The 20656-nt window shown below is 37.7% G+C and overlaps 1 protein-coding gene across 1 annotated transcript in view; it reads right to left on the bottom strand.

Moving 5' to 3' along the window:
• LOC122735479 (SREBF chaperone) overlaps positions 1-20656 on the bottom strand; it is an 88783-nt gene that overhangs the window by 44702 nt on the left and 23425 nt on the right. The window lies entirely within an intron of this gene.

The raw sequence follows: 20656 nt of genomic DNA, 5'->3' as shown, positions 1-20656 counted from the left end.
GGTAGGGGTAGGGTGATATACAACATGTACACCAAATTGAATTCAGGGTAACATGAAGAAGAGAGTATGAACAACTGGCAGAAGAGGCTTCTGAGAGGAAGAAGCTCCTTAGGTCAGTCTTAAAGACAGATAAAGATTTTGGGAAGCAAAGATGAGGAAGAATTAAATTTCAGGCATGGGGGACAGGTTATAGAAATTCACAAAGGCAGAAGATAGAATACTGATTTCAGCAAACAACTGAAAGAACTATGTTCCATTGGCTGGAACATAGAAAACATGGAGCTACAATCAGTATGGCCAGTTACATAATTTGGAGTCACCTGTAGAAGACCATAAATGCCACAATCATGATGCAATAAAAATTACATGTAATAAAGAGCCAGAGAAAGGTAGACTGAAAAATCAATTGGAAACTAAATAATTTCATTCTAAAGAATGAGTGGGTCAAAAAATAAATCACAGAAACAATCAATAACTTTATCCAAGAGAATGACAATAATGAGACAACGTAACAAAATATATGGGATGCAGCCAAAGCAGTGCTTAGGGGAAATTTTATAGCTCTGTTTACATGAATAAAAAAGAGAAAGAGGAGATCAATGAATTAGGCATGCAACTTAAAAAGCTAGAAAAAGAACAAATTAGAAACCCCCAATTAAATACTAAATTAGAAATCCTGAAAATTAAAGGAGAAATTAATAAAATTGAAAGCAAGAAAACTATAGAATTAATCAATAAAACTAAGAACTGGTTTTATGAAAAATCCAATAAATAGATAAACTACTGGTTAATTTGATTTAAAAAAATAAAGAAGAAAACCAAATTAGCAGTATCAAAAATGAAAGGGGTGATTTTACCACCAATTCAGTGGAAATTAAAGCAATAATTAGGAACTATTTTGCCCAACTGTATGCCAATAAATTTGACAATCTAAATGAAATGAATAAATATTTACAAAAATACAAACTGCCCATGTTAACTGAAGAGGAAATAAAATCCTTAAATAAGCCCATATTAGGAAAACTATTAATATAATCAAACACATCAATAAGAAAACTAACCAAACTAACCAAAATTATATGATTATTTCAATAGGTGCAGAGAAAGCTTTTGACAAAATACAGCACCCATTCCTAATAAAACACTAGAGAGCTTAGGAATAGGTGGAGCTTTCCTTAAAATAATAAGCAGTATCTACCTAAAACCATCAGCAAGCATTATATGTAATGGAGTTAAGTTAGAGGCCTTCCCAATAAGATCAGGGGTGAAACAAGGATGTCCATTATCACCTCTATTATTTAATATTGTACTAGAAATGTTCGCTTCAGCAATCAGAGAAGAAAAAGAAATTAAAGGAATTAGAATAGGCAAGGAGGAAACAAAACTATCACTCTTTGAAGATGATATGATGGTATACTTAGAGAATCAACTCAAAAATTACTTGAAACAATTAACAACTTTAGCAAAATAGCAGGATATAAAATAAATCCACATAAATCATCAGCATTTCTATACATGACCAACAAAGTCCAGCAGCAAGAGACAGAAAGAGAAATTCCATTTAAAGTAACAGTAGACAATATAAAATACTTGGGAGTCTACCTGCCAAGACAAACCCAGGAACTCTATGAACACAATTACAAAACACTTTTCACACAAATCAAATCAGATCTAAATAATTGGAAAAATATCAATTGCTCATGGATAGGCCGAGCTAATATAATAAAAATGACATCTCTACCTAAATTAATTTACCTATTCAGTGCCATACCAATCAGACTACCTAAAAATTATTTTATAGAGCTAGAAAAAATAATAACAAAATTCATCTGGAAAAACAAAAGGTCAAGGATATCAAAGGAACTAATGAAAAAAAATGCCCAGGAAGGTGGGTTAGCTTTACCAAATCTGAAGCTCTACTATAAAGCAACAGTCATCAAAACTTTGTACTGGATAAGAAATAGAATGGAGGATCAATGGAATAGGTTAGGCACAGGAGACAGTAGTAAATTACTTTAGTAATGTACTGTTTGATAAACCCAAAGATTCCAGTATTTGACAAAAACTGCTGGGAAATCTGGAAGATAGTATGGCAGAAACTAGGCATAGACCAACATCTTACACCTTACTCTAAAATAAGATCAAAATGGGCACATGATTTAGACATAAAAGGTGATACCACACATAAATTAAGAGAGGAAGGAATAGTTTACCTCTCAGATTTTTGGAAAGGAGAACAGTTTATGACCAAAGAGATAAAGAATATTATGAAATGCAAAATGAATGCTTTTGACTACATTAAATTAAAAGGTTTCTGCACAAACAGAAGCAATGCATACAAAATTAGAAGGGAGACGGAAAGCTGGGAAACAATTTTTATAGCCAGTACTTCTGATAAAGGCCTCATTTCTTTTTTTTTAATTAATAAAGTATTTTATTATTTTTTCCGTTACATGTAAAGATAGTTCTCAACTTTTGTTTATACAAGCTTTACAATTTCAGATTTTTCTCCATCCCTCCCCTCCCTCCCCCCTCCCCTAGACAGCAGGTAATCTGATATAGGTTTTATATATATATATATATATATATATATATATATATATATATATATATATATATGTACACATAATAACATTAAACACATTTCTGCATTAGTCATGTTATAAGAGAAAAAATCAGAGCATTGATGAAAAACTTCAAAACAGAAAAAAACAACAGCATCAAAAACAAAAGAAACAGTATGGTTCATTCAGCATCTATACTCCACAGTTCTTTTTTTTTTTTTCTTGGATTTGGAGATCCTCTTCTATCACAAGTTCCCTGGAACTCTTCTGTGCCATTGCATTGGTGAGAAGAATATAGTCCATCACAGTAGATCAACACTCAATGTTGATGATACTATGTACAATGTTCTTCTGGTTCTGCTCATCTCACTCATCATCAGCTCATGCAAGACCCTCCAGGTTTCTCTGAACTCCTCCTGCTCACCATTTCTTACCGCACAATAGTATTCCATTGTATTCATATACCAAAGCTTGTCCAGCCATTCCCCAATTGATGGGCACCCCCTGAACTTCCAATTCCTTGCCACCATGTAAAGAGCAGCTATAAATATTTTTGTACATGTGGGTCCCTTTCCCCCTTCCATGATTTCTTTGGGAAAAAGGCCTAAAAGTGGAATTGCTGGGTCAAAGGGTATGCACAGCTTTATCGCCCTTTGGGCATAATTCCAAATTGCTCTCCAGAATGGTTGGATCAGTTCACAGCTCCACCAACAATGGATTAATGTTCCGATTTTCCCACAGCTTCTCCAACATTTATTATTTTCCTTTTTTGTAATTTTAGCCAATCTGATAGGTGTCAGGTGGTATCTCAGAGTTGTTTTTATTTGCATCTCTCTAATCATTAGAGATTTAGAGCATTTTTTCATATGGGAATAGATAGCTTTGGTTTCTTCATCAGAAAACTGCCTGTTCATATCCTTTGACCATTTCTCAATTGGGGAATGACTTGGGTTCTTATAAATTTGATTTAGTTCCCTATATATTTTAGAGATGAGGCCTTTATCAGAGGTACTGGCCTCAAAAATTGTTTCCCAGCTTTCTGCTTCCCTTCTAATTTTGGATGTATTGCTTCTGTTTGTACAAAAATTTTTTAATTTTATGTAATCAAAATCATCCATTTTGCATTTTATAATATACTCTATCTCTTTTTTGGTCAAAAACTGTTCTCCTTTTAAAGGCCTCCTTTCTAAAATATATTGAGAACTAAATCAAATTTATAAGAATCCAAGTCATTCCCCAATTGAAAAATGGTCAAATGATATAAATAGGCAGTTTTCTGATGAAGAAATCAAAGTTATATATTGCCATATTGTGAGGGAAAAATTCATCCTCTTCTCAATAATTCTCAGGAACTCAGCAGTGAGGTGACAAAGGATCTTTATTTTCTTCTCATGAGAAGGAGGCACCCTAGTGCACAGCTACTGGGTGCCCAGAAAAGGGGGCTGGCAGGCCCTGTTTTATACCCTAGTCCCTAACTCAAACGGACCCTCCCTTTTTCATCAATGGTCTGATTACTCAATGGTTACAATCTACGAGCTAATCGGAATGCAGTATTTCCACCCCTCTTCCTTGTATGGGCATAACTCAGGAGTGGACCTTATACTTCCTTATATGGACACAACTCTGGAGCGGACCTTACTGAGACCAGGGCTCCATGAACCATGTGACCTTGCTAACCTGAGGGGGAGGAGGGGATCTGAGACCTTTATCCTACAAACAGGTCAGAAGGAGTATGACTGACTGTTATATCCACATTGAGAGGAAACAACTACCCATTTTCTCACACATATGAAAAAATGCTCTAAATCACTATTGATTAGAGAAATGCAAATTAAAACAACTCTGAGGTACCACCTCACACCTATCAGATTGGCTATTACTACAAAAAAGGAAAACAATAAATGTTGGAGAAGTTGTGGAAAAATTGGAACACTAATGCATTGTTGGTGGAGCTGTGAATTGATCCAACCATTCTGGAGAGCCATTTGGAACTATGCCCAAAGGGCTATGGGACTCTACATACCCTTTGACCCAGCAATACCACTATTGGGTCTTTTTCCCAAAAAGATCATAAAAAAGGGAAAAGGACCCACATGTACAAAAATATCTATAACTGCTCTTTTTGTGGTGGCAAGGAATTGGAAATTGAGAGGTTGCCCATCAATTGGGGAATGGCTGAACAAGTTGTGCTATATGAATGTAATGGAATACTACTGTGCTGTAAGAAATGATGAACAGGCAGATTTCAGAGAAACCTGGAAGGACTTACATGAACTGATGCTAAGTGAGATGAGCAGAACCAGGAGAACATTGTATACAGTATCAACAAAATTGTGTGTTGATCAACTGTGATAGACTTGATTCTTCTCAGCAATACAATGGTCCAAGATAGTTCCAAAGGACTCACGATGAAAATGTTCTCCAAATCCAGAAAAAACAACTGTAGAATCTAGATACAAATCAAATCATACTATTTCTATTAGTTTTTGTTGTTGTTTTTCTTTTTTGAGGCTTTTCCTTTTTGCTCTGATTCTTCTCTTATAACATGACTAATGCAGAAATATGTTTAATGTGACTGTACATACATGACCTATATCAGATTACTTGCTGTCTTGGGAGGGGGGGAGAGAAAAATTTGAAACTAGAAATCTTATAAAAAACAAATGTTAAAAAAAAATGTTGAAGACTCTCTCTAAATGTAACTGGAAAATAATAAAATATTTATATGGGAAAAAAGTCTATAATTTATCATGGAAGCAATAAGGTTTTTAAAACAATCAAGATATGACACAGACCTGTGCTTTATAGGAAGATTATTTTGGCAGCTCTGTAGAAGATAAAAGTAGGAAGGAAGAAAGTGAAAACAGGAAGAGCAATCGATCAGATTACATAAGTCCAGATAACAGATGTTAAGGACCTAAATTTGGGTAGTGGCCATATGAATAAAGAGAAGAGAACATATGGAAGATATACAAGACTTGGCAAATAAATGGATATGGAGGGTGGAAGAGCAGAAAAAATGAGAATGATGTTTGTACAAACTAGGGTGAATAGAAAGATGGTAATATCCTTACGAGAAAAAGGGAAGTTTAGAGAAAGAATAAAATAGGGGTTCTTAACCTTTTTTTCTACCATCAATCCCTTTGGTGGTCTGTTAAAGTCTATGGAACCCTTCCCTGAATAAAGTTTTTAAATATATAAAATATAAAGGATTACAAAGGAAACTATTTCTCTAAATAGTTATCAAAATATTAAAAAAAAAAGTTCACAGACTCTCACATTAAATATCCCTGGTTTAGAGGTAACAAATGTTTGGTTCTCTTTTTGAGGTTTTTAATTTGAAATGCTGATGGGACATTTAAGCAGAAATACCCTTTTGGCTTTGAGTTATGTATGATTACAATACAAGAAAGAGATTAGGACTGAATATATCATTCTGAGAGATATAACATTCATAAAAGAATAATTAAGACCACAGGAGCTAATCAAACCAAGGGAGAGAATATAGAGCACCCTAGATAAGGGCTTGGTGGGCATTTGCACTTAGGGGGAGAAAGAGATGATGATGTAGCAATGCTACGGAGGAGAAGCAGCCAGGTAAGTATGAAGAAAAACAAAGAAAAGTATCATGGAAGCCAAAAAAGAGATTATCGAGACCAGGGCTTTTTAAACTTTTTCCACCTGCAACCTCTTTTCACCCAATAAATTTTTATGCAACGCCAAGTATATAGGTATATAAAGTAGGTATCCATAACCTTTTACTGTTGCCAAATTTTTCTTGACCCCCACACTGTTACATGACCCCATATGGGGTTTTGACTCACAGTTTAAGAAGCTTTGATCTAGACCACAGGGATAGCTAATGCCAGAGTCTGAAAAGAGGAGTCAAAGGAAAGGGGGATCACTGAATTAAACAATTAAAAGAGCATTTGTAACTGATAGGAATGTGTGTCTGCCTCAGTTGGCAGGATACATTATTCAAGTTCTGGGGGCTTCTCCCCCCATCTCCACCATTCCTTCCTTTTTCCTGCTGAGTTAACAATTAACCAGTAGAGCATGTTTCTCTCAAATAACAAACGTAATTCAAGCCCTAAAAATTTATTCCCACTCCCCAAAATTTCCCTTCCTTTTCCCTGCTGAGTCAGAGGTTTTCTAAAGTTAGAGGACAAAGGATTGTAAAATCTCAGGGTCTAGTGCTCCCATGGGGTAGGGGCAGCAGTGGTGCCACATCAGTGGGGGGAGGGGGGGGTCCACATGTTTGAAGTGTAGCGAAGAATGTGAACCAAAATCGGGGAGGAACCTTGTGTTAGATCTAGGATAAAAGGAAGAATTTCACTGGGACAAATTGCAGCACTTATTTTGGGGTATCTGCCTGTTCTTGCAAGACCGAGAATAAATGGCCTTCCTGCTTTGCACCAGACCAGGGGTCCTGCCTCAGTTTACCTGTTTCTTACAGTAACCTTGGAGAAAGTAATTTCAGTAAAATGGTAGAATGAGAAACAAAACTGTAAGAGTCTGAAAACTGTTAGGATGGTAAGAAATCAAGGAAATGAAAGTGTATTACTGTCTAGAAGCATGGCGGTGAAAGGGAAGAAAGATATAGGATACTAACCTTAAGATATCGTATCTGTTGACTAAGTGGGACAACAAAAGAAAAACTACAGATAAAGATGTGGGAGCCAACTAGTCATGAAAATAGATGAAATCATCAGAGAAGAGTATATAAAGGAAAAATAAAGCAGAAGACAAAACCTACATACAAGGAAGAGATACTGATTTATTCATTTGGGAATGATAACAGGATTTGTTGGCTGATGATCTCAGAAATCAGTTTTAATAAAATATTAGAAGCAAAAGACAATTTTCATGGGATTGTTAGTGAGAAAATGTAAGCAATTCATGCAAACTACTACCTCTAAAAAGTTTCACAGTGAAAGGGAGGAATTAGCTCAAGGTAGTAGAGGATGAGTGAAGAGTCTGAGAGAGGTTGAAAGACTTGCCTCAAATGGCCAAAGTAGGAGATAAGGAAGAAACAGAAAAGTAGACATAAAAGGTTTGAAATGGTTGCTATCTATGAGATTAAATGATAATCAACCAGGAGATTTCCACCCATCCCACCTCCCTGCCACCCTGCTTCTACATCAGGTTAGAGGACTTCATATTGGATTCAATTATTGACATGCCAACTACATAACTAAGTTTCCCTCAAGATCTAAGAATATAAAACATATTTTACAGGTCAATCCTCCACAAAAGAATTTAACATACCCTAATTACTGTGGAAAGGAAGTATTTAACCAACAATCTAGCTTCTATTTATTAGTGATCACACCTCAAACAGGGTAAAAAATATTCCATATCATTTCATCTTGTGCCAAGTCAAAGAAATAAACAAAATAAAAAGGTAGCTTGAGTCATTGTGTTCAACATATAGACTGGGAAGAAATTTAGGTTATGTATTCAGAGAGTATGAGAGTGTCAACCTTTTTCTATACTATAGGATGGTTTTTTGGTCTACCTCCTGTTGGAGATTCAAGGCATAAAAGTAAAAAGTGAAAATAACCAGACAGAATAAGTGCAGGTATCAACAAACATTTACTGAGTACTGACAAGGTGGACAGTATTATTCTCTAATGCTCATTTTATAATAAGCACTCTTTTTGGGAGCCATATCACAAGAGGGCCAAGAACTGCTAAAATGTAAAAGTTTCAGGAAAAACTCTACCAACCAGCTCTTTGCTCTTTCCCAAGACCAATCCCTAGAACAGCAATAGCTTCTAAACTTCTTAAATAATGAGCCTCTTGCTCCTGGCCTGAAAAGAATACTTTGATGGCAGCATAAACAATGCACTCATTTGGGGGTAGGAACAAGAAAAAGGCCAGGCTAAAACACATACTCTTTCTTGCCAAACCTCCATTTGTATTATTCTTCCCCTTACTGTACCCTGGAGTCACAATCTAAAAAAGGAAATAAGTAAGGTCATTACCCTAAAGTGTACATGAAAACGAAGACTGTGTTTGGGATAGGAATCTCCCTTCAGCAGCTCTGAACCACCAGTTCAGAAACACTGTTCCCAGTTGGCATTCACAGAGAGAGAACAGTGGGCTTTGTCCTATTCAGGGATCACTGCTGCACAAAGAAAGGAAAGAGAAATTTGCTATGGGAAAGTTCACCATAACAAACTACTTCCTAGTTATGTAGCAGCATCTTTGTGAGTGAATTATGACCCCAATGCTGCCTTCCCTCCTAAATCCCAGAGCACTCTAGGAGATAGGGCAACATGGCACTATAGACCCTGACTTTCCATTCTCAGGGATAGGACAACTCAAAACTCTATCCACTTGGCCCAACCTGTTTCCAAGTATCTACCTGCACAAAATTTACTGATATACAGAGGGAGGACAAATAAACCAGGATCTGAGTCAGAGGTGTGTGTGTGTGTGTGTGTGTGTGTGTACGTGTGTGTGCATGTGCATGTGTGTATGTGTGCATGTACATATGGCAGATGACCTTTCTAATCATTCCTTTTGCTATTCAGTAGCTAGAGACTGTACATTTCAGATTAATCCCTGATAAAATTCTACAACAGATACATTGTTTACAAATATTTATAAAGGAGGAGACAATCTGTAGATAGAACCTCAACCTTCAAATCCCACCTCAGACACTTAATTGTTGTATCAAATAGCCTCTCCACACCTTAGTTTCTACATCTGTAAATTGAGCAGATGGGACTCGGTGGCCTCTAAGATCCCTCCCAAAGGTAGATTTATGGATCCTATAAGTTTTGTCAATCTAATTCATCACAGCATATTATGAAGTACATCCATAACAGCTTTTTCAGCAAGATAAAACTGTGGCCTCCATAACAGTACAGTAATGTAACCTAGTCACTAATCTGAAAGGCTACCATCCAAAATGACACTCTACTCTTGGCTACAATCTGTTTTAATATTTTGTTAACATAAATATCAATCAACAAGCTCTTATTAAATGCTTACCAGGAACTGTGCTAAGTAATGGGAACATAAAGAAAAGCCAAAAGCAGTCCCTACCCTCAAAGAGCTTATATTCTCATGGGGGAGACGTGTAAATAAGTAGACATATATAAAAAATACAAGGCAGAGAGAAGGCCATCTGAAAGGGAAAGGCATTAGCAGCTAGAGGGATAAGAAAAAGCTTTTTGTAGAAGATGGTCCTTGATAAGAATCTTGAAAGAAGCCAGAAAAACAAAGAGGAGGTGGAGGCACAGAGCATTCCAGACAGGAAGGACAGTCAATACAAAGGCAAAGATGGGAGATGTAATGTCCTATGCAAAAAAAGACCAATAACCCATGTCACTGGATTGCAGAGCATGTGGGGGGAAAGACTGGAAAGACAGGGACAAACCAGGATGTAAAGGACTTTGAATGCTAATCTTTACCAGAGAAAATGTACATCCCTTCTTTCTTTGCAGAGAACTCACTATGCCTCCTATCAGATTCTTTACACATGAGGTGGTAGTTTTATTGATATGCTTTTTTTCTTTTTTTACATTGTTAGCTAGGAGGGATGGCTCTCTAGGAAGGCTAGAACAATGAGATACTTGGAAATGAAGCCAATATAAAAAAACATAAAACTTTTTTTTTTTAATCTCAGAGAATCAAACATTTCAAATACAGAAACAGAGTAAAAAGAGGCAAATGAATTGGTGGAGTCCTAATGAGATGCATTTATCAACTCTCCAATTAAAAAAATAAACTAATATGGAACAGGACTTTTTTGGGATAATAAAACATTTTTATTTAAAGTTCTGAGTTCCAAATTTTATCCTTCCTTCTCTCCCTCCCTTTCCCCCCTCCAAGGTGGTAAGCAGATATAGGTTACACATGTACAATTATGTAAGGCATTACCATATTAGTCATTTTGTATAAGATGACTTGAAAGAAAGTGAAAAATAGCATGCTTCAGTCTGTGTTCAGTCAGTATCAGTTCTTTCTTTGGAGGTGGATTGTATGCTTTATCATTAATCCTTTGGGATTGTTTTGGATCGCTGTATTACTGAGAATAGTTAAATCATTCAGAGTTGTTCTTCAAACAATATTGGGGTCACTGTGCACAACATTCTCTGGATTCTGCTCACTTCACTATTCATCAGCAGTTCATATAAATCTTTCCAGGCCTTTCTGAAATCATCCTGCTTGTTATTTCTTATACCATGATAATATTCCACCACCATCATATACCTCAACTTGTTTAGCCATTCCCCATTTGAAAGGCATTCCTTTGATTTCCAATTCTTAGCCACCACAAAAAGAACTCCTATAAATATTTTTGTACAAACAGGTCTTTTTCTTTCTTTCTTTCTTTTTTTTTTAGGGGATGGGGTGGGATGTCTTTGGGATATAAACCTAGCAGTGATATTGCTGGATCAAAGGGTACCACAGTTTTATAGCCCTTTGGGCATAGTTCCAAATTGCTCTCCAGAATGGTTGGATCTTTTCATAACTCCACCAACAGTGGATTAGTGTCCCAGTTTTCCCACATCCCCTCCAACATCCAATATTTTCCTTTTTTGGAACAGGACTTTCAGCCAAGACACCTGCCTGAATAAGAAGCAAACCACCCAACTCCTACATACCCATTCCACCAAAACCCCCAAATGTGCACCAGTATGAATAATGACAAACTACAGTGAATGGGTTCTACCCCAGAACTGCACAAAAACTCAACCAAGGGCAATACCAGTAGAGCCAGAACCAGCTCCAGATAATCAAGCCAAGACTGGCAACAGAGATCCTTGAGCCAGAGGCTATTTCCCAAGGCATTAAGAGGGAAGGACTCCCAGAAAGCCTCAGAGTGGGAGCCTTGAAAGCCCTGGGAGGCAGCAGTAACTGAAGATCCAGTACTCTAAACAGATACTACTGGGGGGGGGGGGGAGGACGGTAATTTCAAGAGCCAGATATCAGCACAGAGAAAAGCACAGGAGAGGTTGAAGTCTGGTCTTGGCACAAAATCTCAACTCAATAACTAAAACTAAGTAGAATAAAACAAAGAAGACTGATTATCATGAAAAAATATTGTAGATCTAGTGATTTCCAAAAGAAAGAACAATTCCAGAATTGCAAGCAAAGATTCAAAGGAAAAAATGAATTTTCCATAAAAACTACATGAATACTTAGAAGAAATTAAGCAGCAGAAAATATGATGACGCCTCTAGAAGAAAAGAATTAGGAGCAGCTAGGTGGCGCAGTGGATAGAGCACCGGCCCTGGATTTAGGAGGACCTGAGTTCAAATCCGGACCCAGACACTTGACACTTACTAGTTGTGTGACCCTGAGCAAGTCACTTAACCCTAACTGCTGGAAGGAAGGAAGGAAGGAAGGAAGGAAGGAAGGAAGGAAGGAAGGAAGGAAGGAAGGAAGGAAGGAAGGAAGGAAGGAAGGAAGGAAGGAAGGAAGGAAGGAAGGAAGGAAGGAAGGAAGGAAGGAAGGAAGGAAGGAATTAAAAATAGCTTAGGAAAGAAAATGGTGAATCATATCCAAGAAATGAAATCCTTGAAAACTAGAATTAACCAAATAGAAATCCAAACTCTATGAGGCATTAAAAATTATTAGAACAAAATTAAAAGGCTGAAAAAAAATGGAAGGAAATGTCAAGTACCTGATATCAAAAACAACTGTCTTGGAAAACAGGTCAAGAAAAGATAACATTAAAAAAAAAATGGATTCCCTGAAAATCATGATTTAAGAAAAATGTTTGCTATCTTTCAAAAAATCCTAAATTTAAACTGCTCAGATCTATTAGAACCAGAGGTCAAAGTAAAAATTACAAAGAATCCATCAATCACCTGCTGAAAGAAACCCAAAAGTCCCAGAGGTGTCATAGCCAAAATCCAAAGAAAAAAATACTTTAGAGAGAAGCAGTTCAAGTACAAAGGAAATACAACTAGGAAATATTAACAGGACTTGGCAGCTTCTACCATAAATGAGATATTAGAACACAGTATTCCAAAAAAGCTATGACAAATAAATTTACAACCAAAAATAACTTGTTCTTCAAAGTTAAGCACAATCCTTCAGAGAAAAAAAAATGACCTTCTATGGATAGGTCTTTCGTGCATTTCTGATGAAAAGAGCAGACCTGAATAATAACTCTGAAATACAAACAAAAGAGAAAAGAGAAACCTAGAAAGGCAAAATGTTTTGAGTAATTGGAAGGAGCCGTATGATAATGAAGTGATAACATTTTAAGGGGGGAAAAGACAGAAGTGTCCTTTCAGAATGTTAATGTATAGAAAAGACAATGATTTTTTTTTAATTAAAAAATGAAAGTTTCTGGATTGGTTCTACTCTAAGGGATTTAAAAAGAGGAAGATAAAGGGGGAATAAAAAATAGAAGATGTGTAGAAAGGAGGAAGGGAGTAGCACTTGCAATTTCTCAATATTAGGTTCCTTTAAAAATGTACAAACAAGAAAAAAAGGGGTAAGAGTAGATAAAAAGAACCTCATTCTTATCTGAAACAAAGGAGTATAACATCCACATACCAGTAGTTTGGTAGAGAATTATATTCAACTCAACTGGGAAACAAGCAAGGACTAGGGGGGTGGGGGGGAAGGGCAGAGATAAAGTTATAAAGGAAAATAAGACCAATGAAGGAATAGACAAGTCAGACACCATGATTCCAGGAAATCTTTTCACCAGGTAACTCATTATCCTGGAAGACGGCATCATCTTTGGTACTTATGCCTCTTCATTATCATTACCCTCTGCCTGTCTGATTGGAGGGCAGAGCAAAACAAAAACAAAACAAAAACTCTGTCCAAAGCCTCTATTTAAAGGGGGCTTACAAACCAGTCAACTCTTCATTTTCTGCCAGATGAACTTTGGTTTGACTCTACCATGTCCCTCAACTGAAGACTGTCTCCCCTCCTTACCTTTCAGTTCCCTTTTGCTTATCTCTCCCCGTTAGACTGTAAGCTCCTTGAAGACAGGAACTGTCTTTCATTTTCCTTTATATGTAACCCCAGAACTTAGCACAGTGCCTGACATATATAGTAAGCATTTAATGTTTACTGACAGACATTTATTATATGCTTTTAAAAAAATTAGTAAGAAATAGAGGGGCAACTAGGTGGTACAGTGGATAGAGCACCGGCCAGGAGGACCTGAGTTCGAATCTGGCCTCAGACACGTAACACTTACTAGCTGTGTGACCCTAGGCAAGTCACTTAACCCCAATTGCCTCACCAAAAAAAAAAAAAAGAAAAAGAAAAAGAAAAAAAAAAGAAATAGAGATTCATTTTGCAACTATGCCCAAAGGGCTATGGAACTGTTCATACCCTTTGACCCAGTGGTACCACTGCTAGGTCATTATCCCAAAGAGACCATAGAAAAGAGAAAAGAACCCACATGTACAAAAATATTTATAACAGCTCTCTTTGTGGTGGCAAAGAATTGGAAATCGAGGGAATGCCCATCAATAGGGGAATAGCTTAAACAAGTTGTGGTACATGAATGTAATGGGATACTATTTATTGGGCTGTAAGAAATGTGCAGGAGTTCAGAGAAACGTGGAAGGACTTACATGAACTGATGCTGAGAGGAGCAAAACCAGAAGAACATTGTACACAGTAACAACATTGTGTGAATAATAGTAATAGAATTGACATCTTCTCAGTGCAACGATCCAAAACAGTTTTTTATTGTTTTGTTTTTGTTTGGTTTTGTTTGGTAAGGCAATTGGGGTTAAGTGACTTGCCCAGGGTCACACAACTAGTAAGTGTTAAGTGTCTGAGGCCGGATTTGAACTCAGGTCCTTCTGAATCCAGGGCCGGTGCTCTATTGACTGTGCCACCTAGCTGCCCCCTCCAAAACAGTTTTAAAGAATTCATGATAGAAAATGTTCTCAACATCCAGAAAAAAGAACTGTGAATTATGAATGCAGATTGAACCATACCGTTTCTATTTTTGGACTGGTTTTTTTTTGAGGTTTTTCCCTTGTGCTCTGATTCTTCTTTCACAAGATGGCTAATGTGGAAATATGTTTAATGTGATTGTACATATACAACCTATATCAGACGGCTTTCCATCTTGGGGAGGAGGGAGGGAAAGGAGGGTGGGAGAAAAATTTGGAACTAAAAATCCTGTGAAAACAAAAAAAAAAAGAAATAGAGATCCATGTTTTCATACAGAATCCTCTTTGGGGATTCTTTTGTGTATAGGCAAATGCTGGTTTCTTGGTGTTTACATTCAGAATTTTTAAACATTGGTTGATATGGACCACAGTAAAAATGTCTGAATGTATCAAAGTAAATAAGTAACATGCCAAAATTTTGTAGAGTTTCACCGAATAACAGTGAAACATGAAAAGTGTAAAACTGTAAAAGGACTTCAGTAAAGGTAAGCGTAAAGGACTTGAGGAAAAAATGATCAGAGGACACCCAAGAAATGAAGGCATAAGAAAGCAAGCTCACATAATGATATATCTGGATCAACTTGAGTCATGTCTTTCAGAGAGAAAGCCAAGTCCTCTTCCTACAAATGTTTTAACCAGTCATTTTCATTCTATTCTTTCAATGTAATTTCATGTTGCAGATTCAAGTATGAAGAGCGACATTTCTTTTTATTTATTTCTTCTCCAGAAAAAAAGATTTACCTACCATTCAATGATGGCATGGCCCAGATTGAGCATTTTTTCTGGTTCACATAGGCTTTTGTCAAAATAAGCTCAAAAAGGTACAGATCATAAGCAAATTAGTGGAGCAGGAAAGAAACTATCTACTAGATCTAGAGATAGGGGAAGAGTTCATGACCAAGAAATGGAAAGATTTACAGGAGGGTAAGATGGATAATCTTGATTACATAAAAGTAAAGTTTACGCACAAAACAAAACCAATGCATTTAAAATTAGAGGAAAAGTAGCAAACTGGAAAAAAATCTTAGCAGCAAATTTCTCTAATATCTCATTTCTAATAGAGATATGGATATAGAGGAACTAAGTCAAATTTATAAGAATATGAACCATTCCCCAGATGATAAATGATCAAAGGATATTTTTCAGTTGTGACTGACTCTTTGTGACCCTATGTGGGGTTTTCTGGGAAAAGATACTAGAGTAGTTTGCCATTTCCTTCTCCAGCTCATTTTACAAATGAGGAAATTAAGAAACAAGGCAAGTGACTTGCCCAGGGTCACACAGCTAGTAAGTATCTGAGGCTGGATTTGAACTCATTAAGATGAGTCTTCCTGACTCCAGACCTGGCACTGTCTCCACTGTGCCACCTCAATACCTCTTAGCTATCAATAGCCATATTAAAAAACATACAGGGGGGCGGCTAGGTGGCACAGTGGATAAAGCACCGGCCCTGGAGTCAGGAGTACCTGAGTTCAAATCCAGCCTCAGACACTTAACACTTACTAGCTGTGTGACCCTGGGCAAGTCACTTAACCCCCATTGCCTCACTTAAAAAAAAACACCATAGAGGGGCAGCTAGGTGGCACAGTGGATAAAGAACCAGCCCTGGATTCAGGAGGACCCGAGTTCAAATCCAGCCTCAGACACTTGACACTTACTAGCTGTGTGACCCTGGGCAAGTCACTTAACCTTCATTGCCCTGCAAAAAACAAACAAAACACACACACACACACACACACACACGTATGTATGTTCTAAATGACAAGTCTGTGGTAGTACCTCATACCCATCACACTGGTTAAGATAACAAGAAGAAAACAAATGCTAATTGGGATGTGAGAAAATATGCAGATTAATGTACCATTAAACAAGCTGTGAATGACTCCCATCATTCCGGAAAGCAATTTGGAAGTATAACCCAAATGATTTTAACTGTGCATACTGTGACCCAGAGATAAATCTATACCCCAAAGAGATTAAGGAAAGAGGAAAAGAACTCATATGTACAAAAATATTTGTGTCAAGAATTGAAAACTGAAGGCATGCCCATGTTTGGGACAAATTGCCTCAGTTTACCCAAATAATTCAAGGAGACCACCAAGTCAAGCAGAGACAGATTTATTACATTCTCATGAGAACGGGCAACCCCATGCAAGGGATAAGGAGCGCACTAATGGGCTCCTGAGTTGGGTTTTTATCAAAGTTTTGAGGGGGGGAGGTCCCTTCATGCACAGGATGAGCTCACAATCTAACATCCAATCCTGTCTCACCCAGTATGCGTGTTCAGTGCATGATTATGGTATGGATACATGTTCCAAGAGCGGGGGTGAAGGGGAGGGGGAAAGGGGGAAACCACTCCATCTGTGTAAGAAGGGGCAAGAGGGAAGACGGGAGAGATGGTACCAGGAGCCAGGGCTTAGGAATGCAAGAATGGAGAGGTAGTATCAGGGTGGGTCTGCACTAGCAGGAGATAGCTCTCCTGCTTAGTCACAGAACAAGGGGGGAGTAAGAGGTATGTTGTAGCAACAGAATGGCTAACAATAACAACTAGGGGCTTTGGAATGTAGGCAGGGAAGGGGGGATGGTACCAGTGTACATCAAGTTCAGCAAAGCAAGATCTAACAATAACAGGGACTGGGGGCTCGGTACTTTCCAGACCCCATCCTCAGAATCTGAACTGACTCAAGTCCACCATATCCCACTCATCCATCAATTGAACAAGTTATAGCACATAAATGTGATAGAATTCTATTGTGCTATGAGAAATGAGGAAGAAAATGGTTTAAAAAAACTTGGGAAGATCTGTATGAACTGATGAAAAGTGAAGTGAATAGAACTAGGAGAACAATACCCATTAATAGCAATATTGTAAAGATCAACTTTGAAAGACTTAATAACTCTGAGGGGGTGGAATTAAGTTGGCATAGTGAATTAAGCATTTTTGCTGAATCCTCCCAACCCAACCCTCTAAATGATTTTTTAAAAAAACATCAGGGGCGGCTAGGTGGCGCAGTGGATAAGCACCGGCCCTGGATTCAGGAGCACCTGAGTTCAAATCTGGCCTCAGACACTTGACACTTGCTGTGTGACCCTGGGCAAGTCACTTCATCCCCACTGCCCCACAAAAACAAACAAACAAAAAAAACCATCAAGGGGCCACTAGGTTATCCTTGTTTTTTGTGAGGCAAACAGGGTGGGGTGTCTTATGTCCGGAGCCGGATTTGGGCTCGGGGCCTCCTGGGTCCAGGGCTGGTGCTTTCTGTTCACTGTGCCACCTAACTAACCCATGATGACATCTTTAAAAGAGGGTTGAGAGGTAGGAGGAATAGACTGGGGGAGGGGGAAGGGGAGAGGTGGACTGGGGAAAGGTAGTTCACATGAAGGAAACAAGAAAAAAGCTTATGGAGGGGAGAGGAAGACCGGGAAGGAGTGGAGGAGTGAGTCAACCTTACTATCATCAGAAGTTGCTCAAAGGGGAAGCTAGGTGGCACAGTGGATAGAGCACCAGCCCTGGAGTCAGGAGTACCTGAGTTCAAATCCAGCCTCAGACACTTAACACTTACTAGCTGTGTGACCCTTGGCAAGTCACTTAACCCCAATTGCCTCACCAAAAAATAAAAATTAAAAAAGAAGTGGCTCAAAAAGGGAATAATATATATACTCAAGTGGGTATAGTAATATATTTTTGCCCTGAGGGAAAGTGGGAGGGGAGGGAGATAAAGGGAGGGGGAAGAGGGGAAGGAGGAAAGGGTAGATTGGGGGAGAGAGCAGTAAAAAGTAAAACACTTTTGAGGAAGATGAAGATGTTCTACATAACTGCACAAGTATGACATATTGAACTGCTTGATTTCATAGGGAGGGTTGAGGAGGGAGGGAGGAGGAAAAATTTAGAACACAGAATTAGCTCAAAGGCCTTAATCCCATCAGAGTGGGCTCAAGGAGGGAATAACATTCACACCCAATTGGGAGGAGTAATGTATTTAACCCCATAGGAAAGTAGGAGGGGAAGAAGTTAAGCAGGGAAGGGTGAAAGAAGGAAAGGCAGAGCAGGGGAGGGGACAGTCAGAAGTAAAACACTTTTGAGGAGGAAAAGGGTAAAAGAAAATAGAAAACAGATTAAATATCATGGGAAGGGAACAGGATGGAGGGAAATAGTTATGATGATTGACTATAATGGAAAAATGTATGGTACCTACTTTGCTGGGCTATTATATGGTACTATATATTATATATATATTATTATATGGTACTATATAAAAGTTATGATGAACAGGATGCTATCGGAAAAGCCTGGAAAGACCCACATGAACTGAAGCAGAGTGAAATGTACTGTATTCAAAATAACGGCAATAGTGTAAGATGATCTGCTGGGAAGCACGTGGTTATTTTCAGCCAGGCAACAATCCAATATTACCCTGAAGGATTTATGACAATTGCATTCCATCTACAGAGAGAGAACTGATGGTATCTGAAAACAGATTGAAACATTTTTTTTCCCTCTGACAATTCCTTAATCTGAAGTTTTGTTTTTTAACTGTTTCCTCTCACAATCTAGCTAATGTGGGGATGTTTTCTATGACTACTCATGTATAACTTATATTGAGGTGGGGGTGGGAAGCGAGGGAGGAAGAGAAGTTGGAACACAAAGGTTTTTTTAAAAAATTTATGTCAGGGCAGCTAGGTGGCGCAGTGGATAAAGCACCAGCCCTGGATTCAGGAGTACCTGAGTTCAAATGTGACCTCAGACGCTTGACACTTACTAGCTGTGTGACCCTGGGCAAGTCACTTAACCCCCATTGCCCTGCAAAAAAAAGGGGGGGGAAAATTGATGTCAAAACTTGTTTTTACATATATTTTGGAAAATTAAATTCTAAACAGAAAATAAAAAAACAAAAAACCAACATCAAGGGGCAGCTAGGTGGCGCAGTGGATAGAGCACTGGCCCTGGGAATCAGGAGGACCTGACTTAACCCCAACTGCCTCACCAAAAAACAAAAACAAAAAACCATTAAAAATTGATGTCAAATTTTGTTTTTACATATTATTTTGGAAAATGAAATTCTAAACAGAAAAAAAAAAATAAACCATCAAGGGGCAGCTAGGTGGCACAGTGGATTAAAGCACTAGCCCTGGATTCAGGAGAACCCAGGTTCAAATCCGGCCTCAGACACTTGACACTTACTAGCTGTGTGACCCTGGGCAAAGTCACTTAACTTTCATTGCCCCGACCCAAAAACCAAAAAAACACATCAAGTAAAATTCTGAGTGGAATAACAAAAAAATAAGATCAGTAACTGGCTTAGAACAAAAAGAGGTCTGCATACACTAGAGAATTAAATTTAACTATTCTATGCCTTGCAGTTTAAATTATATTGTGGTTTAGGGGTATTGGGTTTTTTGGGTTTTTTTCTGATGGCAATAGGTGAATTTTCTCTATCAATGAACTGTTTTCTATATTCAGAATTTCTGGACAATTTTCTTACATTATTTTCTCCTCTGTAGTTTTAAAGCTTTTCTGCATGTGTCAAATTCTGGGAAATCTATGATCCTTATATTGTCACTTTTCATGCTGTCATCAAGATCAACTGATTTAGTTTACATGGAATTCTTGTGTTGTATTTACATTGTTGCTTTTTCTCCACTGCCAAACTTAACATCCCTTAACTTTTGTTCCAAATCTATTATTTTCTCTTTGAAATTCTCCCACTTTAGATAGATTCGCGATCATCTATTCAATTTTTCTCACTGTGTTCTTTATTCTGTGTTAAGAAATCTAACTTCACAAATTTATTCGAGAATTTTATTTACCTTTTAAACCACTTTGGAGTTTCTTCCTGTTCCATGATTTCTAGGGAATCAACAGGCTCCTTCCTATCCTTTGATGATGTTCATTTTCCTAAGTCAAGGTGCTTTAGTTTCTCTTTAAGGTTTTACATATTCTTCCTTCTGGTTTTTATGATCCTTTCTATCTTTCCCTCTGAAATACCACAACCCTCCTGAACTTTCACAATCAACCTTGTATGTAAGTTATTTATGTATGTCTTACATCATCAACTATGTTCCACTAGAACAAGGAACAGTGTTGTCTTTATATTCCCCCACAATGTGTTGCACTGTTGGGTATTCAATCAATATTTGTTGAATGAGTAAAGGGTGAGAAAAATTTTGAGGTTGAGAGATGGGAAACACCCAAGA

This window comes from Dromiciops gliroides, chromosome 1 (genome assembly GCF_019393635.1).
Source record: "Dromiciops gliroides isolate mDroGli1 chromosome 1, mDroGli1.pri, whole genome shotgun sequence".
In the NCBI taxonomy this organism is placed as follows: domain Eukaryota; kingdom Metazoa; phylum Chordata; class Mammalia; order Microbiotheria; family Microbiotheriidae; genus Dromiciops; species Dromiciops gliroides.
Note: the sequence above shows the minus strand (reverse complement) of the source record. Positions and strands in the feature narration are given on the sequence as shown.